At 39.7% G+C, this 19,204-nt stretch overlaps 1 protein-coding gene and 1 long non-coding RNA gene across 2 annotated transcripts in view; one reads left to right on the plus strand and one right to left on the minus strand.

The window, feature by feature from the left end:
• LOC136792821 (uncharacterized) overlaps positions 1-19,204 on the minus strand; it is a 142,858-nt gene that overhangs the window by 115,435 nt on the left and 8,219 nt on the right. The window contains exon 2 of the long non-coding RNA XR_010837287.1: positions 8,478-8,607. This is a non-coding gene — a long non-coding RNA (uncharacterized lncRNA). The remainder of the gene's footprint in view (positions 1-8,477; positions 8,608-19,204) is intronic.
• The window catches only part of FREM2 (FRAS1 related extracellular matrix 2), a 210,410-nt gene that overhangs the window by 36,647 nt on the left and 154,559 nt on the right, over positions 1-19,204 (plus strand). The gene's annotated exons all lie outside the window — the stretch shown is intronic.

Below are 19,204 nucleotides of genomic sequence, written 5' to 3' on the forward strand. Positions count from 1 at the left end.
CCCAGAAGACATAAATAGGAATAGGTTCTATTTTGGTACTATTCTGTTAAGGATGCTGTTTAGCTTCCCCCAAATATTAGAGTGTGATGGAATTATACTGGTCTTTCTCACTAACAATATCAATAAGGTTTTGTTTTGTTTGTTTGTTTTATTAATTCGAGACATTATAAAGTCAATAAAAGAATTTGTAGATAAAACTAAACCTAGTTTTTTTCATCAATACATATTTATTGAGCATCTATTATGTGCCAGCCACTTTCCTGGCACAAAGACAGACAAAAAAAATCTTCTCTCACGGAGTTTAAATATATGAAATGTATTCAGTGCACACACACACACACACACACACACACACACACACACACTGACTTATAACGGGTAGTGTGTGTCTTATGTAAACTAAATAGTATCTTAGAGAAGTCTTTAGCAAGAAAGCGGGAAAGACAAGTGATGATTCACTAGTTTACATTCCATGTCAGACACTATACTCATTACTTATTTAATTCTCCCAATCACCTAAGAGATCAATATTACGAGGAAATTAGGAATTTAAGAAATTACGCCGTTCAGTGGTAGAATAGAAAAATTCTTTTATATCCACAACTCCCTAATGCCTTCTATAGAAGAACATGGTTTGAAATGAGCAAATTAGCCTTTGACATGTTAACTCTGGAAAAAAAACAGGAACATCATAGGAAAACTAAATGAATGTTGCTCAGTAAACGGAAGGGCCTTCCGTTTCCTGCCACTCTCTGCTGTCTGTTCCTCTTTTCCTGTCAATGAAAATAGTACTGCCATGTCCCCAAAAACCAAGCAAGAAACAGAATAATTGCTCACTTTTCTCAGTTCTTTAAATCGCACTAGGGAAGCTGCAGCATAGCACAGGGAGTTCACCTCTGTGCTTTGTGACCACCTAGAGGGGTGGGATAGGGAGGGTGGGAGGGAGGGTGACACAAGACGGAAGAGTTATGGGAACATATGTATATGTATAACTGATTCACTTTGTTGTAAAGGAGAAACTAACACACTATTGTAAAACAGTTATACTCAAATAAAGATGTTAAAAAATAAAAAAATAAATAAATCGCACTATAATTCAGCTGCCCTATTACTCTCAAATCTTTTCACACAAATGCCTTTTCCTGAAATCTTTATCTCCTTTTTACCCTTACTTGACTCACCTGCAACTTCTCCCCTAAAATATTGAAATCTCCACACCGCATCCTTCTAGCTCCTGCACACCACGCTCTAGCCACCAGGGTCAGAGTGGCTGCTCTGTGTAGAGACTCCACTCCTTCTACAACGTTAGATCCCAAATCAGAAGCAAATACGGCCCTACCTTTATTAGTCAGATTAAAAATACATCGTGCAAAAAATGTTTCTCCTTTGTGCTTAAATTATGGAATCTGTTGTTAAATCTCTACATCATTGCATTTCCACAGTATAACTGGGAAAATTCTTAGTAAAGTCATAAACATCACTGGGAGTATCTTGCATTTCTTTCATAATACTGATAAAACTTGCAATTTGCTTGTTTACCATTTGTCTTGTGCTAAGTTGTAAGGGCTCCTTACATTTGTTTAGCTTCCTTTGGTTTGGTTTGGTTTTAATTCAACAGTATAAGCTCAGAGCCTCACACACCTGAGTGAATGAATAACACAAAGTCAAGACTGGTGCCTGGAACCAAGGAGTGGCTTTGCAACCCAGCTAACTGGTTGCAAACTCACAGTTAATCAGCAAGCATTTACTGCATCACACACACTGTGCGTCTGGCGGTCTGCGTTTTGTCTGCCTCTAGAAACATGTATCTGCTTTTCAAGCTGTCATCGTTGCTTTTCGTCAGCCTAACTAAGGTAGAAAGAGACATGCAGGGGTGGAGAGAAAATAACTGTGCTCTACATGTTCAAACTTGATGGTGTGTCGTTTTGGTGTTTGCATAATAAAAATATGCCTAAGACTGAATTATGTCAAATATGTATGAATGGTATTTTGCCTGCAGTAGTACCAGAAATCTTAGAGCCTTCAAACCTCTGCAAATCAGAGACAGACACACAGTGCCAGCTACCAGGCGATGTAAAGAAAAGGTTTTCCCGTTTTGTGGGAAAGGCGACGGATCTCAAGTTAAGTAATTTGCCCACAGTCGTGAAGTAAATCAATGAAAACACCAAGGTTAACACAAGGTGGGCAACAAAGGGTAACACACTCCCTTTTTAAAAAGCTCATGTTATTTCCACACAATATTTTTCATTTCCATGTGAATGTCTGCATCAGTCACCCTGAAGCTGAGTGACGGGGCGAACAGACATTGGGTGGAGTACACGTATAAAGAATCAAAGTTTATTTAGTAGGAATGTTCTGACATCAGTCAACCTTAGTTTAAAATTCAGAAGCTTCTGGGAAGGAAAGGAAGGAGAGAGAATCAGAGGAAACCAAGACACTCTGGGATGAATTTTATGATTCAACAGAGGGGTTAAATCTGAAAAGATTCTATTACTGGCCCCCCTATCATACCTATTTCCAGGCTCTATTCCACTTTAATGCCTATGTTGAAATTTTCGTCTTTAGCCTTCTGTCTGCTTCTTCTGTTGGTTTCTATAAAGCAGATGTTTTAAATCTAATATCCATGAACCCCTGGACTCCACAGATGAATTACAGGCCCGGGAAATTCCTCTTCATGAACTCCTTGAAACTGCAGGCAAACCTTTGTGTAAATGTGCAGACGTGCATCTCACAGGCAAGGGGTCAATAGCCTTGATTAAATTGCCATGAGAGCTAATACTATGCAAAAATGAGTCGAGTACTGCCATAAAAAATAAATAACAAGACCCACACAGCGAGTCCTATTCAGAAATAAAAAAAATGTTTTGTTTAGAAATACAAGGAAGGTATTAGCTGAAAAAAGTGTTGATAAGAAACATAGAACTCTAAATTGTGCTACTGCTATGCTAGCTGATGAGGGTAAAGCAGAAGTACAGTAACAGTAACTTCTTCCCCCTACAAAGGGTCACCTTCCCAAACCTGCAGGAGCCCTTCACTCAGCCCTGGCTTGTTATAACTCAGAGCGAGTCCCCTCCCAACAGTGATGGATGTTCTGATGCCCACTGACTGCTGATGTCTGTTCCTTCCCTTTTATCTCCAGATCTTTGGTTTTACTGAAGTTAAAGCTTCACTTCCAATACTTTCTAGAGTCCTTTTCTCTCAAAAAATATTTATTTGTTTGTTTGTTTCTCTTTCTTCTGTAGTGCATCAAACAGTACATGGTGTGACTTTCTGTGTGCTGTGACGTCACAGATGTAGTCAAGTTTCTAGTATACATCTCACCTTCCATCCTGAATGGCAATAGTTAGTATTCAATGATGGGTTTAATATCTTAAGAAATGCCCAATTTTAGAAAAGATATTCATCTACAATCTACCTAAAATGTACCATTTTCAGATTGTTACATCCTTGTGCTAAAAACGGATGACTCTAGTCTAACAACAGACTTCTCGGGCTGATCATGGAAAGAGATTTTACAGTTAAGCAATCAAAAGGAAGTCCTGTTCTCAACTTTTTATGGTAATTCAACTTTATACTGTAACCAAGATATAGGAAACAGAAGAACAAAGGATTCAGTCCTCATTGTTTTTCTAAATACTTAACTCACAAATGTAACGAAGGCTGAAGCAATTTAGCAAAGATTTTTTTAAAATGTAAATATAAAAATAAAAGCACAGGATGTGTCCAGGCTAAGTTAGAAAATATTCTGATGAAAGGGTGTCCTTAATAATTCTAAAAGTTTTTCTGTCTCTACCTAGCACAAAACAAGTGTTTCCCAACAACTGAATTAAGTAAGAAATGTCTCTTCATTCATTGGGACTATTTAATGACAGTTAACTTTGATTCTTAATTAGTAAGACCTTTTAGCTGTAATTAATGGAAAGTCAACTCAAAATAGCCCAAGAAAAAAATGGGAGAGGGGGATTTATTGCCTTACATAATACACAAATATTCCTATTTCTCCTTCAGTTCTGAGTTCTAAGTGTCACCTCCTCTGGAAAGTTTTCCTGAACCCCTACAAATCCCAACGAGGTGATACCATAGGATGCCTTATAGATCCCATCTTGGGGTGAGTTTCATTTGAGAATTTTTTTTTAATTCTATATTCCTAGGAAAAGACGAATAGTTTTATAGCCACGGTAATAAATAGCCACCAGAACTTTAAAATCGGTTTCTTCTGTGACAGCTTGCCTCAGGAAACATACTTTTGTAAGCCAGGCAATCAGTAGCAACTCCTCGTCAATCAGGAATCAGCCAATCAGAAACAGACTCAGACTCAGTCCTCTAAACGCTCCTTTAAGTGCCAAACAATCCACAGCAGTCTCATCAAAACGTATTTCTACAGATGATGTTCAATTCATTTACATGCTTGAAATTTTGCCAAACTCTGAACTGCATTCTTTTTCTAAACCTTGTGTGAGATCAACAGCCTCCTCTGCTCAGAGAGGCTGTGCCTGGCCAATGTAGTTCCCCTTACTACAATAAACAATCCACTCATCTTTGTGCTTTTTGTTTTTTATAGAGTAGTCATCTCATAATTCTTTGACAATCTATATTGCACTAGTCTGTTTTCTTATCAGTACCCACCACTGGACACTCTCATTAGGGCAAAGGCTGAATCTGTGTTTGTTGCAGTTGTACTTCCCTTGCCTGGCAAGAAAATATACACATGGCATTTGTTGATTAAATATGTGGATGCATGTGAGGATGGATGGGTAGGTGGGTCGATGGATAGATGGATGGATGCATGCATCGGTGGATGGATGGTGATAGAAAAGCAAAATCATATTGTCACCTGGAAGGTTCTGGGCAAAAAACATCAGAGGTCTCAGAGGGGACTCCAATAGCAAAGGTAATGAAAAGATCCTTCATAAAGAGATTGTGCTTATATGTTAGATACTGGCAGAAGTTCTCAAAATAGGTAGGGGTAAATTTGATGTGGTCCTTTTCTGGTTTTCTAGCGCAGGAGAAGGGGGTCCATGAGAGAGAAAATGATTCAGAGACAATAGTGTCTCAATGAATATATAATCTAACCTTTATCCATCATTAGGTGGAATCAGAAGAAACTCAGATTACTAACCTACTCACCAAGCTGCTTAGAGAGTTGAAAGTTTAGAATCCATACCTTAGCATTTGATTTTATCCAAATCACATGGCCTTAGGTTGGGTTCCGTGCGGATGGAGCCTAAGATGAAGATTCTTGCTCAAGTGCTTTTTTGAGGAAGAACTCTTGTGAGATTGGGAGTGACAGAGCAGGACCATGCAGGGGAAAAATCCAAGCAAGAATGTTATCTCAACTACAACCCAGCTTTGGTGTGATTCCTCAGCAAAGCTCTGAAGTATGAATTAGTCCACAGACTTGGTCCCACTTGAGGCAAGGGGGCTAGCCTTGTGAGCCACTGGCCTTGGTCTGTTGCTGTCTGGGTAGAATAGAGTCTTAGTTTGTCCAGTGAAGTGGCTCCTATTTGGCCAAGGGCAGTTCTCAGAGCAGGGAGAGGACATGGGGAGTTATCAGCCGACCCCAAAGCAGCTGGCAGACAGATGCACCTTGGAGATCCGGGCAAGGTACCAACAGCATCCTGTACACAAGGCTAAAACATGGCTTCTCAATGGTGGTAGTATTGCCAAATGGGGCCAGAAAATTCTTTGTTGTACAAGGGGTATCTTGTGCACTGTAGGATGCTTAGCAATATCTCCAGCCTGTACCCACTAGATACCAATAGCACCACACCACTTTTTTCCCCAATTGTGAAAACAAAAAAGGTCTCTCGACGTTGCCACACGTCCCCTGGGGGCAAAAATCACCCCGGTTGAGAATGCCTGAGTTACCACAAGAAGTGAACATGAACTAAGTAACTTTTTTTTTTTTTTTCCTTTGCGGTACGCGGGCCTCTCACTGTTGTGGCCTCTCCCGTTGCAGAGCACAGGCTCCGGACGCGCAGGCTCAGCGGCCATGGCTCACGGGCCCAGCCGCTCCGCGGCATGTGGGATCTTCCCGGACGGGGGCACGAACCCGTGTCCCCTGCATCGGCAGGCGGACTCTCAACCACTGTGCCACCAGGGAAGCCCCTGGAATACTGCTGTATAACTTTGTTATATACATATATATATATATATATATATATATATATATATACAGCAGTATAACAAAGTGAATCAGCTATATGTATACATATATCCCCATATCTCCTCCCTCTTGCATCTCCCTCCCACCCTCCCTATCCCACCCCTCTAGGTGGTCACAGAGCACGGAGCTGATCTCCCTGTGCTATGCGGCTGCTTCCCACTAGCTATCCATTTTACATTTGGTAGTGTATATACGTCCATGCCACTCTCTCACTTTGTCCCAGCTTACCCTTCCCCCTCCCCGTATCCTCAAGTCCATTCTCTACGTCTGCATCTTTATTCCTGTCCTGCCCCTAGGTTCTTCATGACCATTTCTATTTTTAGATTCCATATATATATATGTGTTAGCATACGGTATTTGTTTTTCTCTTTCTGACTTACTTCACTCTGTATGACAGACTCTAGGTCCATCCACCGCACTACAAATAACTCAATTTCATTTCTTTTTATGGCTGAGTAATATTCCGTTGTATATATGTGCCACATCTTCTTTAACCAGTCATCTGTCAACGGACACTTAGGTTGCTTCTATGTCCTGTCTATTGTAAATAGAGCTGCAGTGAACATTGTGGTACATGACTCCTTTTGAATTATAGTTTTCTCTGGGTATATGCCCAGTAGTGGGATTGCTGGGTCGTATAGTAGTTCTATTTTTAGTTTTTTAAGGAACCTCCATACTGTTCTCCATAGTGGCTGTATCAATTTACATTCCCACCAACAGTGCAAGAGGGTTCCCTTTTCTCCACACTCTCTCCAGCATTTATTGTTTGTAGATTTTTTGATGATGGCCATTCTGACTGGTGTGAGATGATATCTCATTGTAGCTTTGATTTGCATTTCTCTAATGATTAGTGATGTTGAGCATTCTTTCATGTGTTTGTTGGCAATCTGTATATCTTCTTTGGAGAAATGTCTATTTAGGTCTTCTGCCCATTTTTGGATTGGGTTGTTTGTTGCTTTGATACTGAGCTGCTTGTAAATTTGGGAGATTTTAATCCTTTATCAGTAGTAACTTTATCTTTTGTGGCATAACGCAGAAGAGGCTGTGACACAGAAGAGTCACTAATCAGATATTTTTGAACCATATTCCAAATTGTGAGGTAAGGAAAAGAGACTCTGAAAGAATTCACAATTGACTCTCCAGCAAAAATTATCTCAACAATTTTGCTCTTTCCATGTACAGAAGCATGCACCTCTTAATTGTTTTGAATGCATAGATAAATGCTTCTAACACAATGTAACACATTGCTCCCTAAGTAATGTGTTTTCTCAAGTCATGAGGTACCCGTCACCATGGGGTTTTCTGACAGTGACAATTATCATACTCTCTCATTCTTTGAACCGGGCAAGTAAAACAAAATCCATTGTCAAAAATAGAGCTCAGAGCAGGTGATCAAGCCAGACAGGATATGAGGAGGGTTAAGCAGAAACTTAGGGTACAGCGAACGAAGCTTAAAGCAAAACGTCAGTACATGAGAAATGGAAAGAAGGCACCAGTTGTATAGACTCAAGTGGAAACTGAGAACGTAATCTAATGTATTTCTGCAGTTGGTGGCTCAGCAGGACAGGCGTCAATAGTTCCAGCAGCAAGTACCTGAATCAGTCATGGAGGCATCAAATTCAGTGATGAGATGCCTCCCAGCTTGCCTATTTGATGGGCGTGTACAAATCCCTTCCTGAAGACTCAGGTGAGTTTTCATCTTCACTGTGAAAACTTCCCACCCTGCTCTCCCCACAAGCAGAGGTGAGGTTTCCCTCTACTCTTTTTCTATTCCATCCAGGGCACAGATCTGTTAAAATATATACCCATTGTTTCATCACTGTTGGACTATTTGTCATTCTCTCCAACTTTTAAAATATTTTTATTTTATATTGGACTATAGTTGATTTACAATGTTGTGTTAGTTTCAGGTGTACGGAAGAGTGATTCACTTATACATATACATACATCTATTCTTTTTCAAATTATTTTCCCATTTAGATTATTATAGAATATTGAGCAGAGTTCCCTGTGCTATACAGTAGGTCCTTTTTGGTTATCTGAGTTTGGGATTGACCTATACCTTCTCTCCAATTAAATGGTGAGCTTCCTAGAACAGGGTTTTGTTTTTATCTTCATGACTTAAAACATCTAGAACATTTATGCAATATTCATTCAACAAGCCTTCACTGAGTCCTTGCTATGAACCAGCCACAGTCGGCCTCAACCCTATTCTGTCCTACAGATTCCCTATAATAAGGGAAGAACACCTCAACACCAAAAAAAGGAAGTATTCCTTCTCATTGTCTTGAGAATGACATCACCCTGTTACCTTAAGAGTCTCTGTGCTTCTGTGATGGGCTTTGATTGCCATTCCCCATCCCAGAGAGAGCTGGCCTGTGATGGATTCAGTGTCTCGTGAAGTCCGTGTGCCCTGGGCACTCACTGTAATTTACGCTGTCCTATGAAGAGACAAGCAGAGAACTCAGAACATTTGCCGCAGCTGATTAGCATTCTAATACATGGAATATGCGACTGTTGACGATGAATGCCCCCCGCAAAGTGGAATATTTGATATACCTCTCCAGGATTGCCTGATTTTTATTGCTACTTTTTAAGAACTCATATAAATCAGAGCCACCTCTTCTCATAAAAGTGTTGAGATTTTTCTAATATTATTAAAATCTAATATGTTATTTCAATGATATTGGGAAAGAAATAAATTATATTGGAGAAGTCAAGTGGATTCTGATGTTCCAATAGTTGTATTCCTTTATTCACATCACCAGCACTGGGGACATGCAACATATTCCCCAAAAAAAGAAACCATTTTTAGAAGCTACTTTCATTTGGAGGCATTAATGGGTTCTTTTAATAGCCTGATTTTCCCCTGTCTAAGATTATCCAGAACACTTGGGAAATATTTTGATATTTATAGTTGTAATACACCAGTAATTTCAATCACTGAAACTCCCAGATGACATCATAGTAGTACTATCTCAAAATTAGGAATGTTTTACAAACTTTTTCTATTTCAATTATATATGTTTTTATCATACACATGTATGTATTTCTATTATTCCTTTAACAGCTGTTCTACAGTCGGGGCTAGCATAGCAAAATCAGCACCTGAGGTGTTATTTTTAAGCACACACAGTAGCCTATCTGGAAATAAACAGTCAGAATTTCATCATGGCCTAATGTGAAAAAGATAATCTTCTGCTGTATCATATACCCATATCAACATGCCTATAAAAGCAACATGTTTCTAGGTAAAACACAGAACCCAAAGATAAACATATATATTTTTCTGAGTTAAGACTCATCTAGCTTAACTGCATATTTTTACAAAAACCATCCTCCCAACCTGGAAAGCTGTACTTAGATACACAGTCAGACAGATATCAACATGCAGGGATCTTGAGGCATCAGGAAGAAAAAGTATGAAAATGCCAAAAAATATTATTTTGGCTACATAATTAAAAGAAGAAGATAACTTCTAGAATTTAAGTGGCAAGTTACACATTTTAAAATATTGTAATTATATTATTTCAGAATCTAAAATAATAGTGCAAAGAGCTGGAAGAAAAATGCTCACTGGAGTTTGAGACATTACAACTCTCCATAAGCAGAGCCCATTATGACTATCTTTGAGCATAACAGTTTTACACCAGAAATAGATCAAAGTAATGTAACAGCCTTGTGTATATAATTACAATCTTCCATCCTTTGAAGACAGTATAGTAGATGTGGGTGTGTACATGTACATGTATGTAAAGGCATGGTCTTTTGGATAAACTATTGGGCCAAAGTTCTCTTGCTTAGGTTGTGTTGAGTTCCAGTTCTTTGGCTCCATTTTCTCCCCACATGTCAGAGGTCTAACACGTCCACTCCTGCTCCTTGTGAAGTCAGTTTTCCCCTCTTCCGGTTAGAAACCATAAAGCTGTCTTTAATTCTTCCCTCTTCTTCATTCTCTATACTTCTATCCATTCTTAGCATAGTCCTTTGCATGCAGTAAGCATTCGACAATTATGCCTTCAAATTACTTGCTATGGACATATTTTTACTTCCAAGTGTTCTAGCCTTTCCTTTTGTTCCTTATTTCTGCAGCGACCCTACTCATTCCACTGTAGCCCTTGGCACTCTATTCTTATTTACCACACGGGAAACTAGCTGCCAGATTAATCTTCCTAAAGTATTACTCTTTTGATCACCTTGAAAATCCCCAATAGCCACTGCTACTTTAGTTTTCAAATCCTAATGTGACTTCCTTTTTTTAAGTGACTTTCTAACCTGAATGACCAAAGAGTACTCATCGATACTTTCATTTTATACCACTAAAAAACCTATTTTCACCATCATTATCCACTACTAAGGTGCAGGGTTTTTGGGGGGTTTATGTGGGGTTTTTTGTTTGTCTTGGGGATTTTTTTTTTTTTTTGGCTCTGCAGCATGGCTTGTGGGATCTTAGTTCTCCGACCAGGGATTGAACCCGGGCTGTGAGAGCGCAGGGTCCTAACCACTGCACGGCCAGGGAATTTTCCTAAGGTGCAGTTTTAACCACACCCTTTGATGTTCTCCCTGATTTACAGACTCTCCTCTCCTTATTCAGTTATTCAAATGCATCCTTCAATTTCCAACCCAAACCTACATCCTTCATTAAACCTTACTAGTTTCTACTTCAAGTACTTCATTTTTTTTTTCTGAACAATTACAGTCTTTAGTCTACCTTGCAACGTTCATTATTTAATTATATATTATTCTTAATTCCCTTCTAATTTTCCCTTAATTTCCCTCTGATTATTCTGGTCTGGTCTATCCAATTTGGTGGTTCAATTTTTAAAGGTAGGACAGGTTTTAACCACCATCCCTGAGCTTAAAAATCATGAATAATAGAGCCACAGGGGTGCGGAGGGCAAAGCGGAGAGATTCCCACAGAGGATCGGTGCTGACCGGCACTCACCAGCCGGAGAGGCTTGTCTGCTCACCCGCCGGGGCGGGCGGGGCCGGGAGCTGAGGCTCGGGCTTCAGTCGGATCCCAGGGAAAGGTCTGGAGTTGGCAGAGTGAAAACAGCTTGAAGGGGGCTAGTGCGCCACGGCTGGCCGGGAGGGAGTTCGGGAGAAGTCTGGAGCTGCCGAAGAGGCAAGAGACCTTTTCCTCCCTCTTTGCTGCCTGGGCGTGAGGAGAGGGGATTAAGTGCGCCGCTTAAAGGAGCCCCAGAAGCGGGCGCGGAGCTGCCGAAGAGACAAGAGACTTTTTCTTGCCTCTTTGCTTCCTCGGGTGTGAGGTGAGGGGATTAAGAGCACCGCGGAGAGGAACTCCAGAAACGGGCGCGAGCCGCGGCTGTCGGCACGGACAGTAGAGACGGGTGTCGGACGCTAGGGTTGCTGCTGCCACCACCAACAGGCCTGTGTGTGAGCACAGGTCACTCTCCACACCGGCCCTCCCGGGAGCCCGTGCAGCCCGCCACTGCCGGGGTCCCTGGATCCAGAGACAGCTTCCCCGGGAGAACGCACGGCGCGCCTCGGGCCTGTGCAGCGTCACGTCGGCCTCTGACGTCGCGGACTCGCCCCGCCCCCGTGCCACTCCCTCCCCCCAGCCTGAGTGAGCCGGAGCCCCCGAATCAACTGCTCCTTTAACATCGTCCTGTCTGAGCGAAGGGCAGTCGCCCTTGGACAACCTACACGCAGAGGCGGGACCAAGTCCAAAGCTGAACCCCAGGAGCTGTGCGAACAGAGAGGAGAGGGGGAGGTCTCTCCCAGCAGCCTCAGAAGCGGCGGATTAAAGCTCCACAATCAACTTTAAGTGCCCTGCATCTGTTGAAAACCTGAATAGACAACGAATCATCCCAAGTTGAGGAGGTGGACTTTGGGAGCAAGATATACTATTATTTCCCCCCCTTTTTTTTTCTTTTTGTGAGTGTGTATGTGTGTGCTGTGTGAGATTTTGTCTGTATAGCTTTGCTTTCACCATCTGTCCTAGGGTTAGACCGACCCATTTTTCTGTTTTTTTTTTTTTTAAAGGAAATTTTTCTTCTTAATAATTATTTTTTATTTTAATAACTATACTTTATACTACTCTGTCTTCTCCCTTTCTTTCTTCCTTTCTTCCTTCCTTTCTTCCCTCCTTCCCTCCTTTCTTCCTTCCTTCCCCCCTTCTTTCCTCCCTTCCTCTCTTCCTTCCTCCCTTTCTTCCTCTGCACCTTCCTTCCTTCCTTTCTTGCTCCCTTCCTTCATTTCTTCCTTCCTTTCTTCCTTCCTTCCCTCCCTCCCTCCTTCCTTCCTTTTCTTTCCTTTCTATTTTTTCTACCTTTTATTTTGAGCCGCGTGGATTAAAGGTTCTTGGCGCCCCAGCCAGGCACCAGGGCGGTGTCCCTGAGGTGGGAGAACCAACCTCAAGACACTAGTCCACAAGAGACCTCCCAGCTCCACGTAATATCAGACGGCGAAAATCTCCCAGAGATCTCCATCTCAACACCAAGACCCAGCTTCACTCAAGGACCAGCAAAGAACAGTGCTGGACACCCTATCCCCAACAAAGAGCAAGACAGGTCTACAGCCCCATCCATTAGCAGAGAGGCTGCCTAAAATCATAATAAGGTTACCAACATCCCCAAACACACCACCAGACGAGGACCTGCCCACCAGAAAGACAAGATCCAGCCTCATCCACCAGAACAGAGGCACTAGTCCCCCCAACCAGGGAATCTACTCAACCCACTGAACCAACCTTAGCCACTGGGGACAGCCACCAAAAACAACGGGAACTACGAACCTGCAGCGTGCAAAAAGGAGACCCCAAACACAGTAAGATAAGCGAAATGAGAAGACAGAAAAACACACAACAGATGAAGGAGCAAGATAAAAACACACCAGACCTAACAGATGAAGAGGTAATAGCCAATCTACCTGAAAGAGAATTTAGAATAATGATGGTGAAGATGATGCAAAATCTTGGAAATAGAATAGACAATTTGCAAGAAACAGTTAACAGGGACCTAGAAGAAATAAAGAGGAAGCAAGAAACGATGAGCAACACAATAAATGAAATGAAAAATACTCTAGATGGGATTAATAGCAGAATAACTGAGGCAGAAGGACGGATAAGTGACCTGGAAGATAAAATAGTGGAAATAACTACTGCAGAGCAGAAGAAAGAAAAAAGAATGAAAAGAACTGTGGACAGTCTCAGAGACCTCTGGGACAACATTAAACGCACCAACATTCGAATTATAGGGGTCCCAGAAGAAGAAGAGAAAAAGAAAGGGACTGAGAAAATATTTGAAGAGATTATAGTTGAAAACTTCCCTAATATAGGAAAGGAAATAGTCAATCAAGTCCAGGAAGCACAGAGAGTTCCATACAGGATAAACCCAAAGAGAAACACGCCAAGACACATAATAATCAAACTTTCAAAAATTAAATACAAAGAAAACATATTAAAAGCAGCAAGGGAAAAACAACAAATAACACACAAGGGAATCCCCATAAGGTTAACATCTGATCTTTCAGCAGAAACTCTACAAGCCAGAAGGGAGTGGCAGGACATATTTAAAGTGATGAAGGAAAAAAACCTACAACCAAGATTACTCTACCCAGCAAGGATCTCATTCAGATTTGATGGAGAAATTAAAACCTTTACAGACAAGCAAAAGCTGAGAGAGTTCAGCACCACCAAACCAGCTCTACAACAAATCCTAAAGGAACTTCTCTAGGCAAGAAACACAAGAGAAGGAAAAGACCTACAAGAACAACCCGAGAAGTGAGAGAGTGGCAGGGACATATATACACTATCAAATGTAAATTAGATAGCTAGTGGGAAGCTGCTGCATAGCACAGGGAGATCACCTCTGTGCTTTGTGACCACCTAGAGGGGTGGGATAGGGAGGGTGGGAGAGAGGGTGATGCAAGAGGGAAGAGATATGGGAACATATGTATAGGTATAACTGATTCAGTTTGTTGTAAAGGAAAAACTAACACACTATTGTAAAACAATTATACTCCAATAAAGATGTTTAAAAAAAAAAAAAAAAAAGAACAACCCAAAACAATTAAGTAAATGGTAATAGGAACATACATATCGATAATTACCTTAAATGTAAATGGATTAAATGCTCCCACCAAAAGACACAGACTGGCTGAATGGATACAAAAACAAGACCCATATATATGCTGTCTACAAGAGACCCACTTCAGACCTAGGGACACATACAGACTGAAAGTAAGGGGATGGAAAAAGATATTCCATGCAAATGGAAATCAGAAGAAAGCTGGAGTAGCAATTCTCATATCAGACAAAATAGACTTTAAAATAAAGACAATTACAAGAGACAAAGAAGGACACTACATAATGATCAAGGGATCGATCCATGAAGAAGATATAACAATTGTAAATATTTATGCACCCAACATAGGAGCACCTCAATACATAAGGCAAATACTAACAGCCTTAAAAGGGGAAATCGACAGTAACACAATTATAATGGGGGACTTTAACACCCCACTTTCACCAATGGACAGATCATCCAAAATGAAAATAAATAAGGAAACACAAGCTTTAAATGATACATTACACAAGATGGACTTAATTGATATTTATAGGACATTCCATCCAAAAACAACAGAATACACATTTTTCTCAAGTGCTCATGGAACATTCTCCAGGATTGATCATATATTGGGTCACAAATCTAGCCTTGGCAAATTTAAGAAAATTGAAATCGTATCAAGTATCTTTTCCGACCACAACGCTATGAGACTAGATATCAATTACAGGAAAAGATCTGTAAAAAATACAAACACATGGAGGCTAAACAATACACTACTTAATAACGAAGTGATCACTGAAGAAATCAAGGAGGAAATCAAAAAATACTTAGAAACAAATGACAATGGAGACACAACGACCCAAAACCTATGGGATACAGCAAAAGCAGTTCTAAGAGGCAAGTTTATAGCAATACAATCATACCTTAAGAAACAGGAAACATCTCGAATAAACAACCTAACTTTGCACTTAAAGCAATTAGAGAAAGAAGAACAAAAAAACCCCAAATTTAGCAGAAGGAAAGAAATCATAAAGATCAGATCAGAAATAAATGAAAAAGAAGTGAAGGAAACAATAGCAAAGATCAATAAAACTAAAAGCTGGTTCTTTGAGAAGATAAATAAAATTGATAAACCATTAGCCAGACTCATCAAGAATAAAAGGGAGAAGACTCAAATCAATAGAATTAGAAATGAAAAAGGAGATGTTACAACTGACACTGCAGAAATACAAAAGATTATTAGAGATTACTACAAGCAACTGTATGCCAATAAAATGGACAACCTGGAAGAAATGGACAAATTCTTAGAAATGCACAACCTGCCGAGACTGAACCAGGAAGAAAGAGAAAATATGAACAGACCAATCACAAGCACTGAAATTGAAACTGTGATTAAAAATCTTCCAGCAAACAAAAGCCCAGGACCAGATGGCTTCACAGGCGAATTCTATCAAACATTTAGAGAAGAGCTAACACCTATCCTTCTCAAACTCTTCCAACAGATAGCAGAGGGAGGAACACTCCCAAACTCATTCTATGAGGCCAACATCACCCTGATACCAAAACCAGACAAAGACGTCACAAAGAAAGAAAACTACAGGCCAATATCACTGATGAACATAGATGCAAAAATCCTTAAAAAAATATTAGCAAACAGAATCCAACAGCACATTAAAAGGATCATACACCATGATCAAGTGGGGTTTATCCCAGGAATGCAAGGATTCTTCAATATACGCAAATCAATCAACGTGATACACCATATCAACAAACTGAAGGAGAAAAACCATATGATCATCTCAATAGATGCAGAGAAAGCTTTTGACAAAATTCAACACTCATTTATGATAAAAACCCTGCAGAAAGTAGGCATACAGGGAACTTTCCTCAACATAATAAAGGCCATATATGACAAACCCACAGCTAGCATCGTTCTCAATGGTGAAAAACTGAAACCATTTCCACTAAGATCAGGAACAAGACAAGGTTGCCCACTCTCACCACTCTTATTCAACATAGTTTTGGAAGTTCTAGCCACAGCAATCAGAGAAGAAAAAGAAATAAAAGGAATCCAATAGGAAAAGAAGAAGTAAAGCTGTCACTGTTTGCAGATGACATGATACTATACATAGAGAATCCTAAGGATGCTACCAGAAAACTACTAGAGCTAATCAATGAATTTGGTAAAGTTGCAGGATACAAAATTAATGCACAGAAATCTCTGGCATTCTTATACACTAATGATGAAAAATCTGAGAGTGAAATTAAGAAAACACTCCCATTTACCATTGCAACAAAAAGAATAAAATATCTAGGAATAAACCTACCTAAGGAGACAAAAGACTTGTATGCAGAAAACTATAAGACACTGATGAAAGAAATTAAAGATGATACAAATAGGTGGAGAAATATACCATGTTCTTGGATTGGAAGAATCAACATTGTGAAAATGACTATACTACCCAAAGCAATCTACCGATTCAATGCAATCCCTATCAAATTACCACTGGCATTTTTTACAGAACTAGAACAAAAAATTTCACAATTTGTATGGAAACACAAAAGACCCCGAATAGCCAAAGCAATCTTGAGAACGAGAAATGGAGCTGGAGGAATTAGGCTCCCGGACTTCAGACTCTACTACAAGGCTACAGTAATCAAGACAATATGGTACTGGCACAAAAACAGAAATATAGATCAATGGAACAGGATAGAGAGCCCAGAGATAAACCCACACACATATGGTCACCTTATCTTTGATAAAGGAGGGAAGGATATACAGTGGAGAAAAGACAGCCTCTTCAATAAGTGGTGCTGGGAAAACTGGACAGCTACATGTAAAAGTATGAAATTAGAACAATCCCTAACACCACACACAAAAATAAACTCAAAATGGGTTAAAGACCTAAATGTAAGGCCAGACACTATCAAACTCTTAGAGGAAAACATAGGCAGAACACTATACGACATAAATCACAGCAAGATCCTTTTTGACCCATCTCCTAGAGAAATGGAAATAAAAACAGAAATAAACAAATGGGACCTAATGAAACTTAAAAGCTTTTGCACAGCAAAGGATACCATAAACAAGACCAAAAGACAACCCTCAGAATGGGAGAAAATATTTGCAAATGAAGCAACTGACAAAGGATTAATTTCCAAAATTTATAAGCAACTCATGCAGCTCAATAACAAAAAAACAAACAACCCAATCCAAAAATGGGCAGAAGAACTAAATAGACATTTCTCCAAAGAAGATATACAGATTGCTAACAAACACATGAAAGAATGCTCAACCTCATTAATCATTAGAGAAATGCAAATCAAAACTACAATGAGATATCATCTCACACCGGTCAGATTGGCCATCATCAAAAACTCTAGAAACAATAAATGCTGGAGAGGGTGTGGAGAAAAGGGAACCCTCTTGCACTGCTGGTGGGAATGTAAATTGATACAGCCGCTATGGAGAACAGTATGGAGGTTCCTTAAAAAACTACAAATAGAACTACCATACGACCCAGCAATCCCACTACTGGGCATATACCCTGAGAAAACCATAATTCAGAAAGACTCATGTACCAAAATATTCATTGCAGCTCTATTTACAATAGCCAGGACATGGAAGCAACCTAAGTGTCCATCAACAGATGAATGGATAAAGAAGATGTGGCACATATATACAATGGAATATTACTCAGCCATAAAAAGAAATGAAACTGAGTTATTTATAATGAGGTGGATGGACCTGGAGTCTGTCAGAAGGAGAAAAACAAATACCGTATGCTAACACATATATATGGACTCTAAGGGAAAAAAATGTCATGAAGAGATTAGTGGTAGGACGGGAATAAAACACAGACTTACTCAAGCATGGACTTGAGGATATGGGGAGGGGGAAGGGTGGGCTGTGACGAAGTGAGAGAGTGGCAGGGACATATATACACTATCAAATGTAAAGTAGATAGCTAGTGGGAAGCTGCCGCATAGCACAGGGAGATCACCTCTGTGCTTTGTGACCACCTAGAGGGGTGGGATAGGGAGGGTGGGAGAGAGGGTGATGCAAGAGGGAAGAGATATGGGAACATATGTATAGGTATAACTGATTCAGTTTGTTGTAAAGGAAAAACTAACACACTATTGTAAAACAATTATACTCCAATAAAGATGTTAAAAAAAAAATCATGAATAATAGGCATAGAAGATATAGCTACTTACTTTGTCAATGCTATATACTGATTTTGATGCACTAAGTCAGAAAACATCAGACAAAATAATTGAAAGAAAAGTAAAAACTACTTTTTCCTTCCAAGAAATCAGTGTCAATGATAAGCATCATAGGTAAGTTATGGAAAACAGCAGGTGCATTAAGTGCAAATTCATCAATATGAATTTGAAAGCTCTTTAAGAAAATTCAGAAATTGCTTCAGTAGACTTTACTTTTTTTGTTCTTCCCATCACCAATTATTCTAGTAAGCATTCTTAAGATGTAAATCAAGGAAGGTGAGAAACCTGTATATTCCTATTAGTGGAAAATAATATGGTTACATTTACAAGAAGACAAGCTAACAATTAGGAAAATTTGTTTCAATTAAGTTAGCTTTTTAAATGTATTCGATTTAGTATTAGGTTAAAATATATCCATTCCTTTAAAGTGAGATGGACACATTTTGTTTTCTGTAACTGACATTTTCATTATTGAGAAATGATCTCCATCCTTTATCCATCCAAATCCCAACTGCTTAACCTTAGACATAGTAAACACTCAAAAATTATTCCTTCAAATGACTTGCAATGAACACATTCTTACTTCCAAGTGTTTTTTCTCCTTATTTCTACAGCCACCCTAGTCATCCAGCCCTAGGACCCTTATTTAAAATATTATAAATAATAATAAGCACTTGTTAAGTAAACATATTGATCTACAATGATTTTCTGGTGTTTTGTTTGCTTAGGACAAGGTAATAGGTACAGACAGAGCCATAGTCTGTGACTCAATAGCAACAGCTCA

Source organism: Kogia breviceps, chromosome 16 (assembly GCF_026419965.1).
Source record: "Kogia breviceps isolate mKogBre1 chromosome 16, mKogBre1 haplotype 1, whole genome shotgun sequence".
NCBI lineage: Eukaryota > Metazoa > Chordata > Mammalia > Artiodactyla > Physeteridae > Kogia > Kogia breviceps.